Here is a 22,402-nt window from a genome sequence, read left to right as displayed (position 1 = left end):
GAGGGGTTTTCCCATGGCAAGCATGAATGGGTATAAGCTAAACAGAGAGGCAGAATTTTATACAACAAAAATAATGACTTTCTAGCAATGTGAGTTTTTCAGTAACTCAACAGACTGTTTTTAAAAGCTTCTCATTACTTAGTTTATAAAGCAAAGGCCTATCTGAAATATTTTAGCAAAAGAGATAAGCACCTCATAAACAGTTCAATGTCTCCTCCATCAGATTTTATTATTCTAAACAGGTTTGTGAGAAAGGCCCTTGAGTAGAATTTGGAAAGAATAAAATAGTAAAAAGACATGCTACGTGGTCTATAACTGTAATGATCAACTAATCAAATGACCAAAAGGCAACATGAAAAATAGAACCATAGGATAGACTCCCAATCATCCTTTAAAGAGACATGCAGGGAAGTCAAATCTAAGATCAAGAGTTTAATCAAGAAGTAGTCATGAAAGAATACGCATGCAGAAAGTACTCAATAGACGAATGTACCAAAAAAGACACAAAACCCTTTGCTTCAAAAAAAAAAAAAAACAAAAAACAAATGACACGATTCTGAGCAGACACAGAAACGCCAGCACTGTTAGTGTGGTTGAAACGTGTCAGCGCGGAGGCTGTAAGTACTAAAGCTCTTTCTGCAGTGAGCACAGTGGTCAAAAGTCAGTTTACTGACCTGCCAATCCATCCTATCAATATCTAAGAAAGAAAACACAGAAAGCAAAATCTCATTTGTGTCTTCTGCTGTGCAATCAGTGACTACTTCTACAATTGTTACGAATTAGTCAGCTGTGCTAACTCTGCCTAAAGTAGGTGAGATAGTGACAGGGGTCTCTGGACTGACTTTCAGCCTGCTCTCCAGCCCCACCTGTAGGAGGAAAACATGAACTCTTCACCCTCCCAATGGAATCCTGTATCTCCGGGCACAGAATCTGCCCTACTTGTTTTTTTATATTTCACCTATTGAATTTCAAATATTTAGAAGGATTTTTTAAAACATCTACTTACCAATTCCCTGAGGACTTAAGAACTGAAAACCTTCTGTGTGCTGCATTTCATACCAGCATTATTACATTTCCTAGAACCACCACTGTAATATTTATAACTGGAAAACAAGAAAGCTGTATCTATCCTATAGGGGATTTAGCAACATAGAATTTCAAATCCTCTAAAAGATTTCTCGTTAAATAGTCAGTACAGTTAGCACGATAAGCAGTCCCAAAATTTTAACATAATTATGATTTTAAAAAGAAAAAAAGCAAGTTACCCTAGGTTACCAGAGTATGGAAGAAGATTATACTATTTCCCATTTTGGTTACTTGCATTCCCAGGTGGCACTAGTGGTGAGGAACCCGCCTTCCAATGCAGGAGACATAGAGATGCCGGTTCAGTCCCTGGGTCAGGAAGATCCCCTGGAGGAGGGCATGGCAATCCGCTCCAGTATGCTTGCCTGGAGAATCCCATGGACACGGGAAACTTGTGGGCAACAGTTCATAGGACTGCAAAGAGCTGAACACAGCTGAAGCAACTTAACACACACCAACAATGGAAGCAGAAGTCCTCACCCACTAAAACCTGTACTGAACTATTTAAGGGTGAAAAGTATGATGTCTGGGTTTTACCTTAAAATACTTCAGCATAAAAAACAGAGATAAAGTATAGGGAAATAAATGAAATAAAAAATTATTCATGTTGATGACTGTTGATGCTAAGAGATGACAATACAAGAATGTATTATATTGTTCTTTACTCTGTAGGAAGTTTGAATACATCCATAATAAACAATAAAAAAAAGCAGAAAGTAAAGTGTTAATATGGCCTATAATTTCTGTTCATTTCCCTTCCTTTTGGCTTCCTCATTGGAACCCTGAGGGCAACTCCAATTCACACAGAAGCAAAAATAAAATCTCAGGAAAACTTTTGGACTGACGACAGCACAGAAATATTCTGATTCTGCTTGCAGATTTATTTTCCATCCCAAATATGAGATAATAATGAAAATGGAAAGGAAAAACAGGGGGAAATTGAGATGAGAATAGGACTATACAAAAGAAACAGGATCTTCAAAGCAAAATGGGAAGGGAGAACCTAAGCTATAAACGGCCCTTGAAAATTCAACCTCTTTTCACCCAACTTCGCTATCCTACAGACCTGATGAAAGAGAAGGCACTTGGATGCCTTTGTTGTGGCTGGTATAAAAAGACATCATTAGCCCCTACACAAAGTGCAATAAATAAATCAGTGGAAGCTCCATTCAGCCCAGTATATGCTCAAATGGCATAAATACTGGGCACAGAGAGCTCTGCAAAATCAAGATGGTTTCTGTTTTTTTTTTTTTTTCAGATATCTAAAAATGAATTTGCTTTGAGAAAATTTAGAACCTTAGCTCTCCAAATTTTTTCCATCATTTTTTGAGGTATAATTGACAAAATTTCAATATATTTAATATGTACATGATTTTGATATATGTATACATTGTGAAAGGATTCCCACCTTTGATACATCCATCACTTCACTTGTTTCCTATTTTTTGGTAAGAACACAAGTTCTAATCTCTTGGCAAATTTCAATTATACAATCCAGTATTATCAACTCTAGTCACCATTTAACTCTCCAAATTTGAGTGCAATGGGGGAAAGGCACATTTTAAAAGTCATAAAATATTCAAATGAGAGGTAAATCTTATATTTCTCAATACATTCATGTTAAAAGAGAAGTACTCAGTTCAGTTCACTCAGTCGTGTGCAACTCTTTGTGACCCCACGAACCGCAGCACGCCAGGCCTCCCTGTCCATCACCACCTTCCGGAGTCCACCCAAACCCATGTCCATCGAGTTGGTGATGCCATCCAGCCATCTCATCCTCTGTCATCCCCTTCTCCTCCTGCCCCCAATACCTCCTAGCATCAGGGTCTTTTCCAATAAGTCAGCTCTTTGCATCAGGTGGCCAAAGTATTGGAGTTTCAGCTTCAAAATCAGTCCTTCCAATGAACACCCAGGACTGATCTCCTTTACGATGGACTGGTTGGATCTCCTTGCAGTCCAAGGGATTCTCAAGAGTACTAAGTAGCTTCAAATTCCACTATGAGAATAATTACTGAAAGAAATTGCACATCTGTTGATTTGAGAACTAGAGAATTTCAGGTACCTTCTCATCTTCAGTCTAACTTTTAAGTAGAACAACTTCCAGACCAACAGCTTGCCATATTATAATGTACTCATTCGTCTTCTTTCAGTAAAACAGTTTAAATATATTTTATAAATTAAATGCACATACATTACAGGTTTATATACTTATAAACGAGCAAAAAAAGAAAAACTTCAGTGCAAATCTAGAACTTGAAGGAATAACATAGTAAACACATTTTCAGATTAGCTTATTGAATTTCCTGATTTATAGCAGTTGTATTATTATTTAAGGGTATTCAAAGAAGGAAATCTGGATCAGAAAGAATGGATAAATAACAAGGTCCTCCTATATAGCACAGGAAACTAATATCCTGTGCCAGTCCATAATGAAAAAGAATATAAGAAAAGAATTTATAGATATACACATAAGGGAACCACTGTGCTCAATCTCTGTGGGGTCTCTGGGTCCTGGTAAACACAAGGCTTGTTTGAGCCCTCTAAGCATCTCTGGCGGGTAAGGGGTTTGATTCTAAATGTGATTTTCCCCTCCTGCTGTCTCGCTGGGGCTTCTCCTTTGCCCTTGGACATGGGGTATCTTTTTTTGGTGGGATCCAACATTCTCCAGTTCAACGGTTGTTGAGCAGCAAGTTGTAGTTTTGGAGTTCTCACAGGAGAAGATAAGCACACATTCTTCTACTCCACCATCATCCAGCTGCTCCTAACAGAAGCAGAGGTGGCAAGAATACACAGAAGAACTACACAAAAAAAGATCATGACCCAGCTAACTACAATGGTGTGATCACTCACCTAGAGCCAGACATCCTGGAATGTGAAGTCAAGTGGGCCTTAGGAAGCATCACTATGAACAAAGCTAGTGGAGGTGATGGAATTAAAGTTGAGCTAATTCAAATCCTAAAAGATGATACTGTGAAAGTGCTGCACTCAATATGCGAGCAAATTTGGAAAACTCAGCAGTGGCCACAGGGCTGGAAAAGGTCAGTTTTCATTCCAATTCCAAAGAAAGGCAAAGCCAAAGAATGTTCAAGCTACCACACAATTGCTCACCTCACACACTAGCAGGGCTTCCCTGGTGGCTCAGAGGTTAAAGCGTCTGCCTGCAATGCGGGAGACCTGGGTTCCATCCCTGGGTCAGGAAGATCCCCGGAGAAGGAAATGGCAGCCCACTCCAGTATTCTTGCCTGGAGAATTCCATGGATGGAGGAGCCTGGTAGGCTACAGTCCATGGGGTCACAAACAGTCGGACACGACTGAGCGACTTCACTCACACACTAGCAAAATAATGCTCAAAATTCTCCAAGCCAGGCTTCAACAGTATATGAACTGTGAACTTCCAGAAGTTCAGCTGGATTTGGAAAAGGCAGAGGAGCCAGAGCTCAAGTTGTCAACATCCATTGGATCATCAAAAAAGCAAGAGAGTTCCAGGAAAACATCTACTCCTGATTTATTGACTATGCCAACGTTTTGACTGTGTGGATCACAACAAACTGTGGGAAATTCTGAAAGAGATGGGAATACCAGATCACCTGACCTGCCTCCTGAGAAATCTGTATGTGCAGGTCAGGAAACAACAGTTAGAACTGGACATGGAACACAAGACTGGTTCCAAATCAGGAAAGGAGTATGTCAAGGGTGTATATTGTCACCATGTTATTTTAACTTATATGCAGAGTACATCATGCAAAATGCTGGACTGGGTGAAGTACAAGCTTGAATCAAGATTTCAGGGAGAAATATCAATAACCTCAGATATACAGATGACACCACCCTTATGGCAGAAAGTGAAGAACTAAGAGTCTCTTGATGAAAGAGGAAAGTGAAAAACCTGACTTAAAACTCAACATTCAAGAAACTAAGATCATGGCATCCAGTCCCATCACTTCATGGCAAATAGATGGGGAAACAATGGAAATAGTGAGAGACTTTATTTTCTTGGGCTCCAAAATCACTGCAGATGGTGACTGCAGCCATGAAATTAAAAGAAAGACGCATGCTCCTTGGAAGAAAAGCTACGAGCAACCTAGACAGCATATTTAAAAGCAGAGACATTACTTTGCCAACAAAGGTCCATCTAGTTAAAGCTATGGTTTTTCCAGTAGTCATATATGGATGTGAGAGTTGGACTATAAAGAAGGCTGAGCATCGAAGAATTGCTTTTGAACTGTGGTGTTGGAGAAGATTCCTGAGAGTCTCTTGAACTGCAAGAAGATCCAACCAGTTAATCCTAAAGGAAATCAGTCCTGAATATTCATTGGAAGGACTGATGCTGAAGCTGAAACTCTAATACTTGGGCCACCTGATGTGAAGAACTGACTCATTTGAAAAGACCCTGATGCTGGGAAAGATTGAAGGTAGGAGGAGAAGGGGACAACAGAGGATGAGATAATTAGATGGCATCACAGACTCGATGGACATGAGTTTGAGTAAGCTCCAGGAGTTGGTGATGGACATGGAAGTCTGGTGTGCTGCAGTCCATGGGGTCACAGAGTCAGACACGACTGACCGACTGAACTGAATTACTGCGCTATAAAGCAGAAATTAGTTCAACATTGTAAATCAATTATAATTCAATTTTTAAAAATCTGATTCAGATAAAACCTAATTTATATCTTTATAAACTGTCAGTTATAGCATCTAATAATAATAACTAATATGTATTAAGGACTTTCTCTGCATAAGAATTATTTAAATACACTATGGTCAGTATGCAACTATTTTCACAACTCTCTGAGTAGATGCTATTAACAGTAAATATTTGCAAACATAATCTAAGACTTAAAGAATTCTTAATTTGCCTGAAGTCATAAAACCAGCTAATAGTGCAGGGAGAGTTATCAGTTAGTGTTAACTTTAAAGACACCACTCTATAGTACCCATCAAGTGTTGGTATAACTCATACAGCTGTAGAATTGTACATACTGCCTTCTCTTGGCTGATATACAATTTAACCCACCAATTTCTCATGATGGGAAAATTTATGTCTTCCTATCCTCGGTCTTCAAGAGGAAGAGACACTAGTTGAAAAATTAGCTAGCTGTAAAGGTAGTGGCAGTCTAGAACTAAAGTGTAGAAAAGGATTGTTAGATTTAAGGATACCATTTAAAAGGAATTTAGCAGAAAATTTACACTTGGGACTAACAGGCTAGTGTTAAGAGTATAAACTAGATTAATTAGAAATATGGTTCCCAATAGGGAAGGCACTTAGGTGATGCTTGGGCAAAAAGGAATATTGACTCAAAGGTTTAAATGGAGAACATCTCAGTAGATTGTTCAAATAATTCTAGAGCTAATTCCAGAACTTGTATTGTATCCATTATGGCCATCTTTGATGATATAAATTGTCTATAGAGAATTTCAAGAGTTCTGTTGTATGTTCCTCTAAGACATCTTAAATTCTTTACACAAAATTCAATTTTATAGACAGATAATTATTTAAAGACAGATACACTGATGAAGATGTATTCAAATTCACTAATAAATCTTTAGGTATAAAATATTTGTAATTATTTAGGTCATTAGGCTAACACTGACAACACGCAGAGAAAGTGGTGTTTTGAGACATGACCACATCTTCAACATAACTGGTTGACCTTCCAGGTCAACTACTTAGAGTGCATATCAGTGCAAGTCTTTGGAGAAGCAGATGTCAAGATGGAATTATATGCTGAAGAGAGTTAGCAGAGGAAGACCCTACCATGGACAAAGAAAAGGAGGCAGAGCAGACAGGCAGTCTTCAGAAGGTGGACCGGTTAGGGAGAGCCTCAGAGCAGTTCTAAGAATGTCTCCACCAGGCTGATGGGGAACTGAAGCCATGACTCAGAGGAATCCCATGTCCTGGAGGAACAGACCTGCACTAGTAGCTGCAGAGAGTCCACTTCTCAATTGAGAGCACCTAGAGAAAATGCAGCTTTGGCATGAAAGGACTGGGGAATGCAGAGGGGCAAGACAGGGCTGTCAGTCAACCAGGAGCTGAGCTGCATGTTTCCATGGCTGTTTCAAAACGCAGCATTTATATAAATATAAACAGCTCAGTTGGTAAAGAATCTGTCTGCAGTGCAGGAGACCTGGGTTTGAATACTTCAGGTTGCTCCAGTATTCTGGCCTGGAGGATTCCATAACTGTATAGTCCATGGGGTCGCAAAAGCGTCTGACGTGACTGAGCAACTTTCACTTACTTAAACATTTATATAAATATAAACATTTATATAAATATACATACAGGTATATATATATATATACTTATACATACATAATTTCATTTTTCATTGTGTTTTTACATTATATATGTGTGTGTATATATATATGCTACTGCTACTGTTAAGTCACTTCAGTCGTGTCTGATTCTGTGCAACCCCATCCCTGGGATTCTCCAGGCAAGAACACTGGAGTGGGTTGCCATTACCTTCTCCAATGCATAATTATCTAATAATTATATACATAATTATCTCTATGTTAAAAAGTAGGAGTCACAAGAGATGCTGGTCCAATCCCTGGGTCAGGAAGATCCCCTGGAGTAAGAAATGACAATCCACTCCAGTATTCTTGCCTGGAAAATTCCTTGGACAGAGGAGTCTGGCTGTCTGTAGTCAATGGGGCCGCAAAGAGTCAGACGCAACTGAGCAACTGAGCACACACACATTAAAAAAATGTATAATCATTAAGACTAGTTCTGTTTACAGGGCTCAAACTGTCATGACACTGCATCTTTCTCTCATTTTCACGGTTGGTGGTTTAGTCGCTAAGTCATGTGCAACTCTTACAACCTCACGGACTGTAGCCCACCAGGCTCCTCGGTCCATGGGATTTTCCAGGCAAGAGTACTAGAGTGGGTTGCCATTCCCTTCTCCAGCGGATCTTCCCAACCCAGGAATCAAACCTGGGTCTCCTGCACTGCAGGCAGATTCTTAACCGACTGAGTTATGAGGGAAGCCCTTCTCAAAGCCTTGTTTTCATAGTTGTGATGAATCTTCACCTTTCTGCCATAGCATGTCGAGTGCAGCTGACATCACAGATGAAGAGGCAACTCAGTCACTGACATTTTCCCGGAGAAAACTGCCATCTTCACTCCCCATGCCTAGGCAGGTCTTTCAGGCATGAATTTGGAGCTCTAGATCCCCCTCTCCTCTTCTTTCTACTTCCATTTCACCCTTTGGCAGAAATAAAAGTACTCTAAGTCTACTACCCACTCCCTAAAAAAATGTGGAGGAAAAGAATTTTTGAAAGAAACCTCCTTTTTAATCTATTTTCAGCCTGCTTTAATTTATTTGTCAAAAGAAGAGAGATGAGATTTATACTGCTGATTCCAAGATGATGTATGAAGTGGTAAATATCAGTGCTAGAATTTGGATTTAAATAGGCTTAGGTTTGAATGTCAGTTCAGTGGCATATGAATTATGTGACATGGGACAAGTTTCTTATTATCTTTCTTCACCTGTAAGATGGGCATAAAATATTACCTTATAGAAGTGTCAAGAGGATAAGAAATAATTTATGTAAATAACCCTGGCACATTACCACATTCTGAGTAAGTACTCAGTAAACTTCCTTGCTGTTAAAAGATCATTAATTTTTTCATGAAAAAATTTCAAAATTATGGGAGCTGATGAATAGTAAGCAACACTTAAAGACATGACACCTTCCTGGAAATTTTTCTCCAAAACATAAAAAGTCAATCTGTATTCTTAGTCCATTCTAATGTTGTTATTTATGAGCATTTTTATCTTAATAGCAAAAACAACAGAAATATTTAAGCACATATTCGCATTAAGACTTATGGTTTGCAAACACAGTTGAAATGGAACCATTCCTTTCATTCTCCACTCAGAAAAAAATTGAAAAACTATCTTGAGCAAATTATGTATGAAACAGTGGCAAGGTCTGTCAGGCAATAACAGTGCTTTCTTCCTAAAAACAGTGGTTCTCACCCAGTGTTTAGCCTCATGAGGAATTGGCTCTAAAATTAGAATTACATCCTGATTCTGTGATAGAACTTTTGAAAAATGACTCTCAATTTGGAAATTACATTTGAAAGAAAGGGTGAATGTCATAGCTTTAATGTTTGCTTACTATTTTTATCTAGCCATGGGCAATAATATTTCCAGATACCCAAATGACAAAATAGATAGAAACTTGATCAAATTTAGAGAGAATTGTTCAACAGAACAATTAAAACACATTACTCATCTTACATGAGTTGTATTTAATACTGTATTCAATTTGAGAATTGTAAAATAGCATAAATCCTAAATATAAAAACAACCAACCCCACTTATGCTTCTCAGCACTCAGATCACATATAAGCATGAAAATGTGTTCTGGGAAGATCAAATTTCCCATCTAGTTGTCTAAAGGACATTAACCCTCCATTATTTATTGGGTCTATAATAAAAGAAATTCCTGCATGGTCCCCAAAAAGAAAAAAAAATTGTCATGGTTCCCAGGGAGAAAAAAATAAAAAGCAAGGATTATCCTTGAAAGCAAAGAAGAGAATAGATTTTTTGTCTTTTTTTTTTTTTAACCAAGTTGTCAGAGGAGTTGCCATGGGCACCAGTGGGGGCCTCAGTTTAAATGTCAGATTTCTCTTCAACTACTGTCTTTTTAGCATTTTTTCTTTGTTACTCTGTTTTCTCCTCCATCTTATTTTTTTTCAGGATTTAAATAAACATTTTTTTGTTTTAGTATTCTTGAAGTACCTTTTTTTATTCCCCAAAGACAAAAAAAAGTTTTGCATTTAAGTGAGTAGATCATTGCTTCATTGCACCCATATTTACATGATGTAACAGAAGTGAAAGCATTTAAATCATATAGAGGTATCCAAACACAGCAGAGTAGGGTTAGTCACTAGAAATAACAGAATTTAACTACCTTAGCTATCATTACACAGAATGCTACTGTATGGCATATGGAGTATTCCATTATTTACTTGATAGAGTGTGTGTGTATGAGAAAGAGAGAGAGAAATAAGGAAGTACCCATCAAAAGGCAAATGAGAAAGTTAAAAATCTTATTCTTGACTTCCCTGCAGTCCAGGGGATTGGATTGTGGCACCTCCACTGCAAGGGACACAGATTCAATCCCTAGTTGGGAAACTAGGATTCCACATGCCACGTGGCACTGCCAATAAATAAACAAATAAAAATTTAAAACTAGTTACTGGCTTAAAAAAAAAATATCTTATTCTTAAGGGCAAGACTGGTATGGACTAGTCACAGTGAGTATTTAAACTCACATAGCTTACATCCAAGTTTAAAAGTTTAAATCTAAGTTTTTAAAAATGGTATTAGAAAATCAAGTTGCCTGATCTGACAGGAGCAAACAGAAATGACTATTTTTATTCTTCAGGAAAATGGATTGGCAAGTTGATTTGGTTCCGAGGCTTTCATTGTCTAGAAAGCAAAACCAAATTCAACTGTCTGGCTGCCCTGGGCTTTTACTCCTCCCCTTTGAAAAGCTGGGCATTCACATTTTGCATACTTTTTGCTAGTGTTAACATGCAAATAAACATACTGACCGCAAGCAGCTTCATGAATAGGGAAGGCCGGCAAGTGGAGGGATTTATGTCTCTGCCGGTAGGATTGTGTCAGGCACTATCCTGTGGGTCCCCAGCATGAGCGCCGCCATTTGCATAAGTGAAGGCCCTCTTCCCATTGGAGGGAAAAGGAGAAAGCTACATGTCTGTCAACTAAATGCCTGTGGGCTAATCACCACAGAAAAACCCACGGATTATGTGAGTGGATTTGAATAACCCTTCAGGAGAAGAGAGGTACAGAAGTACTGAGTAATCTATTTCAGTTCCCTACAGACCAGTCTCACGGCTGTTTACTTCCTTAAACAGTTGAAAGTCCTCAAATTAAGAGACTTTTAGGTTTCATTGCTATAGGACAAATTAGACTGGTAAACTGTGGAAACTGGATGGTTTCACAACTTCAAGGAAAATGGCTTAACGTGAGTAATTCCTCAGTAAAACTAACAATATATCATAAACCACAGAGCAGCAGTTAAAATACTGCTCTCTTAATAGTGATAAACTGTTATTATACCATATATCAGAAAACTTCTTTGCAAAGTATACAGCCATATGAAGCTTTCATTTCTCCAGGCAGGAAGTAAAGTAGGATCCAGCCAAGGGAGAGAATAGAACTTGAGAAGAATCCATTTTGAATTCCCTTCCTGCCAGAAGGAAGTCCTAGCAGAGTGATCATCCATTTTTATCTTTCATTTTCTATCTTGTTTTACTAAGAAAGAAGCATCTTCTTACACATAAATAACTCAGAACTTTAGTCAAGTATGTATTGAAGGCTATGCTGTGAGCTGTGTTGCAAGTAAAAGAGAAAAATAAGACAAAGAGAGAAACAAGTGTGAAAACTTGAAAGCAGGAAAATCTAGAACTAAATGTAGAGCTGTGCTGTATAGATCGTCAAAAGCTACAGGACTTCCCATATGGGGGAATGTCTGTCAAGGTAGAACCGGTTCAGTGGCTTCAAGGCAGTAATGGGATAAGACATAGGGCCTAAAGCTGTGTGTCCACATACTTGACTATTTAAATTTACATATAAGTAAAAATAAAATTTAAAAATTAAATTTCCTCTCTCACAACATGTGGCTATGCAGCTACAGAACATTTCCATCATGCCAGAAAGTTCCACAGCAGAATCCTGAAGGATGCATTTGATTTGATGTAGTGAAAAGGTCAGATTTGCACTTTCTAGCATGGGAACTATGAGTAAACACAGAAAAGTGGAAAGGAATGTGACATTAAGTTCCTGGGCAAAGGAAAAGACTAGATTGACGGGACGAGAAATTTCTATATTGGAAAGTGAAGGGGAAAAAAATACAAGAAAGACTTCACCTAAAGGCAGACAGATGCAGAGAACAAGGAATCAACATGACAGAAGCTGTATTTAGGGATGAGGATTCAGACAGCAGTGTGATTGGATCAGGGAAGGAAGCATCTAAAGATCCGGAGATTTCTTCTGGGGCTGCCCCCATAACCCCCCTGTGCAAAGATAATGGTTTAAACCAGAGGAGTGACAGTAAATGGGAGGAAAAGGATAAATACTTTTTAACTCTTAAGAAAAATCATCTCTAGAAATTGGGAGTGGGGAAAACAGAAAATGGGGAGAGGTAGTAGACAATCACTTCAAGTTAGTTAACGAGTGTCTAGGAGAACTATAAGCTTTCAAAACAGATGTAGGAATGTGCTTGTGGTCCTCAGTCCTTCACTCCCTCTGTTGAGCCCATGAGCCCCCACATTTCACTTTCACACTTTCCAAAGTGATGATTTCACACCTCCCCTCTTGTATTGACATTCCTCTGCCTCTGCATCCTTCTCCATCAACTGATGATCTTGTCTCTCACTTCTCTGGGAAAATAGAAGATGTCATGTGGGATCTCCTCCTTCCTCCCACAGGCAGCCAGCTGCTTTTTGCCCCAGCCACACTCTTCCTTTTTTCCTCTCAGTGGAGAAAGTGACCCTCCTCCTCTCAAAGGCTGGCTCTGGAGCCCTCCTCCTACTCACTCAAAGTTAAGTTACGTCTCCTCTCACTCTTATTGATCTCCTCCTCTGGCTTCATTCCTGCGGCGCAGAGACAACGTGCTGGGTTATGAACTTGACCATTCCTTTCCCCCGCATTGTCCACCAGCCAACTGCTGGATGAGACTGATCCTCACCTTCAGCTTCAAAGTGGAAGCAACTCCAGTAATGGTCTTCCCCTACACACAGCTACTGATTTGGAGAGAGGCAGGAAGTCTGATTCTGGCCATTTAGAAATGTCCCTGCACATTGTGATTGATTATCTGATCCAATCAGAGTGAATGGCAGGACTTCTGTTTCCTGTCACTCTGGTCTGTATGCTGTAAAGACATGAAAGCCAGAACTACTGATATTTTGCTATTATAATAAAAGCTGAAACCGAGTATAAAGAAAAATGTCAAGAACTGTAGAACTGAGAGATGAAGAAAAATACAGTTGGAATCATTAATTCTGGATGTTTTCAGTTACATGAATCATTCCAATTTTTGCTTTTAGAGCTTAAGCCAACTTGAATAGGAATTTCTGCCACTTACAGCCAAAAGCAAGGTAACTGGTGCATAAAGTATCTCCAATTCAATGCATCTTTCCTTGACCTCTTGTCCCCCTGTAGTTTTTCTCCTTAATGTCAGCTACTTGGACTCCCCTTTAATATTCTACTGAACTGTAGTTACCATCAGCACCAATTACTTCATATGAAATCCAAAAACCACTTCTTTTGATTCATTTTGCTTGATTTCTCAACTGCATTCCAGAATTCAACAGAATCAACAGTTCTATCACAAAATATTTTCCCCTCCGTCTTCAATGAAACAATATCCTTTTTTATTTTCTCCAGGCACACACTATCAAGATTCAGTTGAAAAAAATAGAAATCACTTTAGCACATAAAAGATAAACAGATGTAATACAGGAAATTAGGTGCTGTGCAAATGATGGAGAAGTTGGAGGCTCAGGTTCTCTCTAAGTCCTGAGAAGAATCCCAGAATAATGCTTCAGAGTCACCACACTCAGGACTTTGGATAAACAGAAAGTCATCCTGGAATTCTTGCCTCCAAGAATATATGTTTTAACCCATAAATATCACCATCATCCTCTTATTTTCTTTATCCGAAACCCTAGGAATCAACCTCGAGTTCTCTCTTCTTCCTCTTTCTCTGTATCCAATCAATTAACACATCAGTCAATCTACCTCCCAAATAAATCCTGCATCTACCATTTTCCATCATCTCTGCCACCAGCATCCTCCATAATTTTTCATCTAGGCTATGCACAGAACCTCTTAACTGATCATTCTGGATCAGCTATTTCACTCGTGCTCTGCATAATATCCAGAATGATCATCTTCTTACAATCAATATCAAACCATACAACTTTCTTGCCCAAAGTCTTACAGCAGTCGTATATTCAGTTACACCACCAATAAAATCCCAGTTTCTTATCCTCTGCGTGAACTAGTTCTGCTCTATCTATCTAACCTTCTCATATCTTTCCCCTTTGTCTATGGTCCTCCACACACACTTGCCTCTTCATTTTCTTAGGACACACCAACCTGACCCCACATTAGGGCACTCACTTTCCCTCTGCTCAGAAGATGCTTCTATGAAGATATTCACAGAGCTGTCACCAGATCATTCAGCTTTCAGCAGTTTCATAGAATGGTCTCTAACTGCCAAATCTGATTTCCCTCCCACTCTGCATCCCATCACCCTATTTATTGTCTTTATTGCAAGTTCACCATTGGAAATTCTCCAGCTTATTGTCTATTGTCTATTAATTCCAAGAAAGCAAGGACTGGTTTGGCATCCTCTCCTCCACATCTAGCAGCTCATCTTGAGCTACAGTAGACACTCCATAAATGTCTGTTGTATGCTTGATTGAATTCTTGGCAAACAGCCTCAAACTAAATAAGAATCCCAGATGTAGCTTAGAATCCCAGATGTAGATTTACCTGGGATCATGCTGTCTGGAAGGTAGCACAGTTCAGTTTAGTTCAGTTGCTCAATCATGTCCGAGTCTTTGTGACCCCACGAATCACAGCACGCCAGGCCTCCTTGTCCATCACCAAGTCCCGGAGTTTCCCAGACCCATGTCTATTGAGTCAGTAATGACATCCAACCATCTCATCCTCTGTCGTCCCCTTCTCCACCTGCCTTCAATCTTTCCCAGCATCCGGACCTTTTCAAATGAGTCAGCTCTTTGCATCAGGTGGCCAAAGTATTGGAGTTTCAGCTTCAGCATCAGTCCTTCCAATGAACACCTAGGACTGATCTCCTTTAGGATGGACTGGTTGGATCTCCTTGCAGTCCAAGGGACTCTCAAGAGTCTTCTCCAACACCACAGTTCAAAAGCATCAATTGGAGGTAGCACAATATACTGACAAAACTTCTCATTCCTCTGTGGGGATGGGACTCTCTTCTGCAATAGATGTGGGGACAGCCAGAGTCCAGAATGGCAAGTTAAAACTAGGGAAATCTACCACTTACTACTAAGATCTGAGGAGAAGGGAAGCTGTATCCTTTCATATTTGAGAAAAGTATTAGCCAACATTATTCTGATTTCCAAAGTTCACTGATGATAGAAGATTGTTTAACTTATAAACCAACTCCATGATATCACAGAGGCCTACACAAAATAAACCAGAGTCTTTCTAGCATTTGGAAACTCTTTAAATTACAGAAAGTTATCCTCTAACTAGAATGCCAAAGAATGAAAATTATCCTAAGTGATTCCTGAAAGAGGTAAGTATAAATCTGAAAAAATATAATGTTTAGAAGCTTAGAAAATCAAATGACTTTGCAAAGAGTTCTAGATGTGGGGTGTGTTAGAAAGACAGGGGATCTTACATTTTAAGAATTACCACCATATTTGATAAGGAAGACTAAAACCTCTTGGAAAGACTGGTTCTTAGTCTGGATTGACAGCATTTCAGAAAGCCTCCAAATGTAAGTGAACTGGCTGGCAAGAAGAGGAGTACTTCCAGAAACTTCACCATATTTAGGGAACAGTAATAGCTCCTGATGAGAGGAAAATTGGGCTTCCCTAGAATACATCAACCAACAATCAGTGTTGGATTGGTTGTGTTTCAGAGAAAATCCTAACTTGGATTAGCAGACAGACAACTTTGAATGAAAGCAATGAATGCTTTCATTCCTAGGGCCCAGTTTTAATTAGAATAATATTAATATTACTTCCTACTTGTGTGTGCATTGATATTTTCTGTACAAATTCATGGTGTTAACATAATTTGTTTCAATCATTAATATAAGTTTCACCTAATTCCTTTTATTTATAGCGTATCATAATGACTATTATGATCCTTAAAATGACTACCAAAAATTGTACATTTTTATTTACTCTTCTCAAAACTAAAGATAACTAAGACTTTGCTTCCTCTCAACTATCAAGCTTCCTTACTCTACAAAGAGATTGATGTAATTGTTAATTATATTTTCTCCTTTGCCTCTATATATATCTCTGTAATTATTTTTCTTTCTCTTAATTTAAATATATTTGACATGTAACGTGAAAATTTAAGGTATTAATATGCTAATTTGATGCATATATATATTTTAATGTGACTGTCACTGTAGTGATAGTACCTCTGTATCTTTCTTTATCTTTCTCTTGCTTTCATTTCTTTTTCTTTCTGAGTTAAAGTTTCTTTTCTTTCCAAGATTAAGTTCTACTCTTTCTGGGTCCTAGATATCCTCCCATATTTTCATGAACCTCTTCCTTTCAATTATCTTTTCCTTTTCTGGAGTACTCTGTCTCTTGTTTACTCATGTTTCAAAGGTCCAGAGAATACTTAATGGAACTTCCAGCCAAACTGATCCCTAAAGACAGCAAGGCACTGCCTGAACAATTAGAAGTATTTATTGCAAAAGTTAGCTTAGGTTTCTGTGCATAACTACTCATATAATTAGCAAGATATAAGGTGGCAATCTTCCATGAAGTAGACAGCACCCTCAAGTAAACATAAAAACACTTCTTAGCCTTGGAATCTCTTTCTAGAATTTAAGGATCACTTTTTCTCAAAATGACAACATATCTCAACATTTTAATCTCTCACTAGTAAGCTAACAGCCTTCACACCACCACTTGAGACAGTCTAAGCTTCAATGTTTTTCAAAAGCCTTTGAAAAGAAAAGTTGGTTTTATCCAAACTCACTAGACTACTTTATCATTAATCTTCCCAATACATGATTTTTAATCCCTTTAGGTCTTAAAATTTTTTACCCACACCAATGAATTAAAAATAACAAATATTAAGACCTTTTGTCAAGCCTTAATTCAATTGATTCTGTAGCCACTGATATTATTCCCTATGTGAAGTCACTCAGTCGTGTCTGACTCTTTGCTACCCCACAGACTGTAGCTTACCAGGCTCCTCCATCCATGGGATTTTCCAGGCAAGAATACAGGAGTGGGTTGCCATTTCCTTCTCCAAAGGATCTTCCCGACCCAGGGATCGAACCCAGGTCTCCCACATTGTAGGCATACGCTTTACCGTCTGAGCCACCAGGGAAGTCCTATAAATTCTCTTATATGAATTCAATAATTACACATTCTTGATTTCCCCTATACCTCTTTGATCCTTCCTTAAAAGTGGGAAACCCTCAAGAAAGTATTCTCCAAACATTCATGCTCAGTGCTCCTATGGTCCCATGTCGGAGGAGTCCCAGAGTTCTACCCAGATTCTCGAAATCGCTTCTAAGCTCAGGCCCACGGTTTCAGTGCCTGCTGGCTCTCTTCTTCCTTCACTTCAAAGCCACATGCTCTCTCCTCCTTCAGGACGTGATGTCCTTTAAAAGCAAAGTCTCCATGGGAAAAAGAGAGACTTTTCTATCTCTAAGAGACTCTTATATCTAAGAGAGACTTATATCTCTAAGTATTTAGAGAGTCAGAGTACTGAGGAAAAACTAGACACCATGTGAAATATCACAGGAGGGCACCTGTACGATTGACTTGAAGTCTCAGTGAGTTATATTTTCAATTGCTTTATTTAAAAACTTTATAAAACTTGTATCAGTCTAAAAACAGAAGGTTTTATAAGAAATTTTAGAGTAATTTGTATTAGATATTTAAAAAGGATATACCTATTGCTGCCATTAAACACAGAATTTGTGACTTTTTCTTGCATCAATAATTTGTTTCTAATAAAATTGGAATATTGTAGTCTCAATAAGATTGATTAAATGACAATACCTTTAATTTATATGTCATATATCAGATATGTCATATATCAGATGGTTGGATGGCATCACCAACTCAATGAATGAGTTTGAGCAAGTTCTGGGAGATGGTGAAGAACAGGAAGGCCTGGTGTGCTGCAGTCCACTGGGTCACAAAGAGTTGGACTTGACTGAGCGACTGAACAACACAAATATTGGATAAAATTATGAATTCATATTAGCATTTTCTTTTCCTTTACCTTGAGGAGGCAATAATTTCTTAGCAAACAAAATAGCATTAATCATAAAGAAAAGAATGCTATATTAAATGTCATTAAAGTTGAGAACCTTTTTAATAGTGAAGCTCTGTTCATCAAAAATACCATTGAGAGATTGAATAGACAAGCCACATACTAAAAGAACATATTTACAAAATCTTCTACAATATTTACAAAATTATGCAAGGGACTCTTGTCCTGCTACACAGCTCAAAATGAAAAGGCAAGCTTTTCTAAGACGGCACATCTCATCATCCATAGAGCATGATCTTTAGATTTAAATGAGGATTCAAGTGGAATTACCTCTGTTCCACAAGAACAGAATGATCATGAAGACCACATTATCAGCAGAAACTAAAGGGCATTATCATCCTAGTGAAATATTACAGTGTCACACTTGGTACATGTATTTATTATTTTAGACGAAAAAAAGATACTAAGTGGAATAGTTGCTACACTTTTCCTGTTGCTATAACACAGTAGAATTCCAGTATATTTTATTCAAAACGATTATTATTAACTTTCCTAGTAAGTGCAATTCAGACACGAGATGTTCAGATGGAATATGGGTGAGAAGAACTATTAGTTTTGCCTGAATTGCTCTTTCTTTTGTTTCTTGGACTATTACCTTTTACGGTGGCTATTAACATACTCTAACCCTGCATTCTCAGTAAGTCTTTCATTTTTAATAGTTACATTTTTTAACTTACATAAGCTTTCATTTATACATTTTCAGTAATCATCTCCTAGTAGTATCAGACTGTTAGTTAAGCAGGAATCTACTGCTTGAATAGTTTTCCTGTCACTAAGGCTCCAAAACTGCTCTAAACTAAAAAACTACAAAAAAAAAAAAAAAAAAAAGACTGAAAAAACTAAGTTTCTGGTGCTACAAACTTCAACCATCAAAAACCATTCATACAATCACCACTTGAGATTCTGTGGTTAAATTCCTCTTTTTAAGACTAAAGTCCTCTGAACTCATAGTACAATTAATGATTTTCCCTATTTTTTCCAAGAACAAAAATATTAGTAAGCAACAACTGTTTGCTACTGAATGTAATAAGCCACAAGAAGAAAGCTGCCTACTATTATTCTCTCCATGTGACAGATGAAGGCACTAGGGCACAGTCTGGTTAAGTGGTACCCATTTGGGCAATTTGGTTTGCCCAAATGGTGAGTGGGAAAGCGAGAATTTGAGTCTCTTCATCCCCTTCCTTTAATTTTATTGTTTCGATTGTTATGGGAGAGCTTTTCAGATACCACCTCATTTGGTCTAAGTCTTGAACCAGTAGAAAATAAAACAGTAAAGACAAATGGGAAATTGATTACTATAAAACCCTGCAGTGCTGTGACCCATGATATTGTGAATTAGGACATATCATCAATGTTTTCTGGCTCTCTCCCTTGCCTAAAACTTGCTTTTGGATTGAGATGGTCTCAAGCTTGCCCACTTCCTCAGAATGATGTTAGATGAGTCTATTAACACTAATTGAAAGATGAGACTCTCAACTAACTTGGCTAATGTAACATTCGCTGTAAGAAGCGAAACATGGTTTGGGGTTTGAATGTAAATATGACTGAATTCAAAGCCTATGTCCTTTCCCACTGTAAACTATCAATATTTCTTTTGGTTCTTTGTATATAGTGGATGCTGCTGTTATAAGACAGTTTATTAATACTTTGGAAGGGAATGTGTCATATATTTAATAATTTACTTCTTACCAGATGAAATACTAACAAATTCTATCTATAATTTCCTGTAAAAATAAATTTTTACTTCTTTTCTACTCAGCTCAGCACACATTTTAAAATCAAGTGGTCAATAGTAACTGAGGAATTGGGAAATTCTTTGGAATAAATATGATTTATCTTCATCAATTAATTCTATGCTTATTATTTACCAACTAACTCCTGAACAGTATTTTTATCAAACATATTTTAATATTTAAAATTTTAATTACTAGAAATTGATCTTACATATTTAATAAGATTAAACAGCTATACCAAATAAGCAAAAAACACATCCCTGTGTTATCAAATGTACCAAGTACTTCAGTCTAGAATAGAAAAGAATCATTCAGATTCAATTTTGAATAAAAAGTTTGTTACACTTCCATAAAAATCTCCTATTTAATTTTATTTGCTTTTAAACAAACATTCTAATTTACAAATTTAGAAAGAACAACAAAGAAAATAACAAAATTAACTTGATAACCTCATCAGAGTATTTCCTAATTATATGTGTTCTCAGACAGAAGAAATGAATTTATAAGACACTGGCAATTGTATTTAATATTATTATTTAATAGTTACTTTTATAGATACTATTTTTTATTTTCTTTAACTGAATGTAGTTTTTATTCTTATTTGTACACACCTATCATTGAGTATTAATTAACATTACAAAGTTATAAAACTGACTCATCAAATAAATCATGCACACAACAAAGTTATACCTTAATCCTAGAATGAAAATAACATAGTCTAAACCTCTTATTTTATTCTCTTTATATCACACTTCTTTCTCCCAGTCCCAGCACTTCTCCTCAAAGTTGTCCCACCACCCCTCACCTGAAGCATTTCTTCACATTTACTTAGGAGTACAGATACCTGGTCCTAAAAAGTTCTTTCCAGTCAAGATTCAAAACTAAAGAACAAGTGAAATTGAATTTAATAGACATTAAAAATTGAATTTCACAAGTGGTCCAGATTTTTTTTAAAAAAATAACAGATTAAAAAGATAATTTCTTCCCTCTTCTCCCTAGAAACCATCCAAAATAAGAAGAAAAATAAATGAATGCAAATTCCATCTGCAATAGAAGATTTCTACTACACAATTTGATAAAGCATTCTTAAATGCAGAGGTCTACTGGGGTACACGGTGACTCATGAGAGAATGTCTCAAACCACAAGACTCTAAGTAAGACGAACATTTGACATATAACATCAACAATGGCTTGTTTGGAACAAGAACAGAGACACAAGGATGTGAGGGAGCCTGAAAGTGAAGTAAGTCGCTCAGTCGTGTCCGACTCTTTGCGACCCCATGGACTAAACAGTCCATGGGATTCTCCAGGCTAGAATACCGGAGTGTGTAGCCGTTCCCTTCTCCAGGGGATCTTCCCAACCCAGGGATCAAACCCAGGTCTCCCTATCAGCTAAGCCACCAGGGAAGCCCTGGGGGAGCCTAGATCCAGTTTACCAAAAAATTTTGAGAAGCAGAGAAGATGGCACTAAACGAGGATCCACATAGCCAACCAGATCTGCATAAAGGATCAGTCAGTTGGACAGGAGAGTTGAGGAAAAATAAAAGTGAAAAAAAATTACTTACAAACATAACTACATATCATGGGAGAGTTTCTGCTAGTAGGAGTACAGTCTTGGCCTCATCTCCACACAGACATTTCGCAAAGAACTGATACATAAAAATGTATCTCATTCAAAAGAGAGTATTAATTAAAGAGAAAGCAGAGTAGATCTAGTATGAAGATTAAAAGATTAGGAAAGAAAGGAAACAGACAGAAAATTCAAGCAAAATATATTATCCCCCAATTGTTATCACATTACATCATAAATTTATTTAAAGTTGCAACTTTGCCATTTGCAGCAACATGGATGAACCTAGAGACTATCATACTGAGTGAAGAAAGTCAAATAAAGAAAGATAAATATTATATGATATCACTCGCATGTAGAATCTAAAAAACAATACAAATGAATTTATATACAAAACAAAAAGAGACTCACAGACATAGAAAACTAAAGGAGAAAGGAAGGGGAGGGATAAATTAGGAGTATGGGATTAACAGATATAAACTACTGTACATAAAATATATAATAAGAATCTACTGCATGACCCAGGGAACTATATATCCTATAATTTATAATGGAAAACAATATAAATATAAATATATTTATAACTGAGTCACTTCACTGTATACCTGAAACTGATGCAGCACACATCAATCAAAAAATAAAATAAAAAGAATAAGCAGGATAATATCAATAATAAGAACAAAATGGAAACTTGCTGTCTAGATACTGAAATATTTCATAAAAACCATAGCATTTTCACAAAACCTTAAGAATGTGTGATATTTATCCATGACTAGAAAAAACAAATCAATAGAACAGAGATGAAAAATACAGAATTAAATCTAATACGTACGTGAATGTAGTATGATAAAAATAGCATTTCAAATGGGGAAGATGGGTTATTTAACAAAGAATTTTCAGATAACTTGGGAGATACACAGAAAAAAAAGTCAAGATTTATC

The sequence above is a fragment of the Muntiacus reevesi genome, chromosome 16, assembly GCF_963930625.1.
Source record: "Muntiacus reevesi chromosome 16, mMunRee1.1, whole genome shotgun sequence".
NCBI lineage: Eukaryota > Metazoa > Chordata > Mammalia > Artiodactyla > Cervidae > Muntiacus > Muntiacus reevesi.
This window is presented reverse-complemented; position numbering follows the sequence as displayed.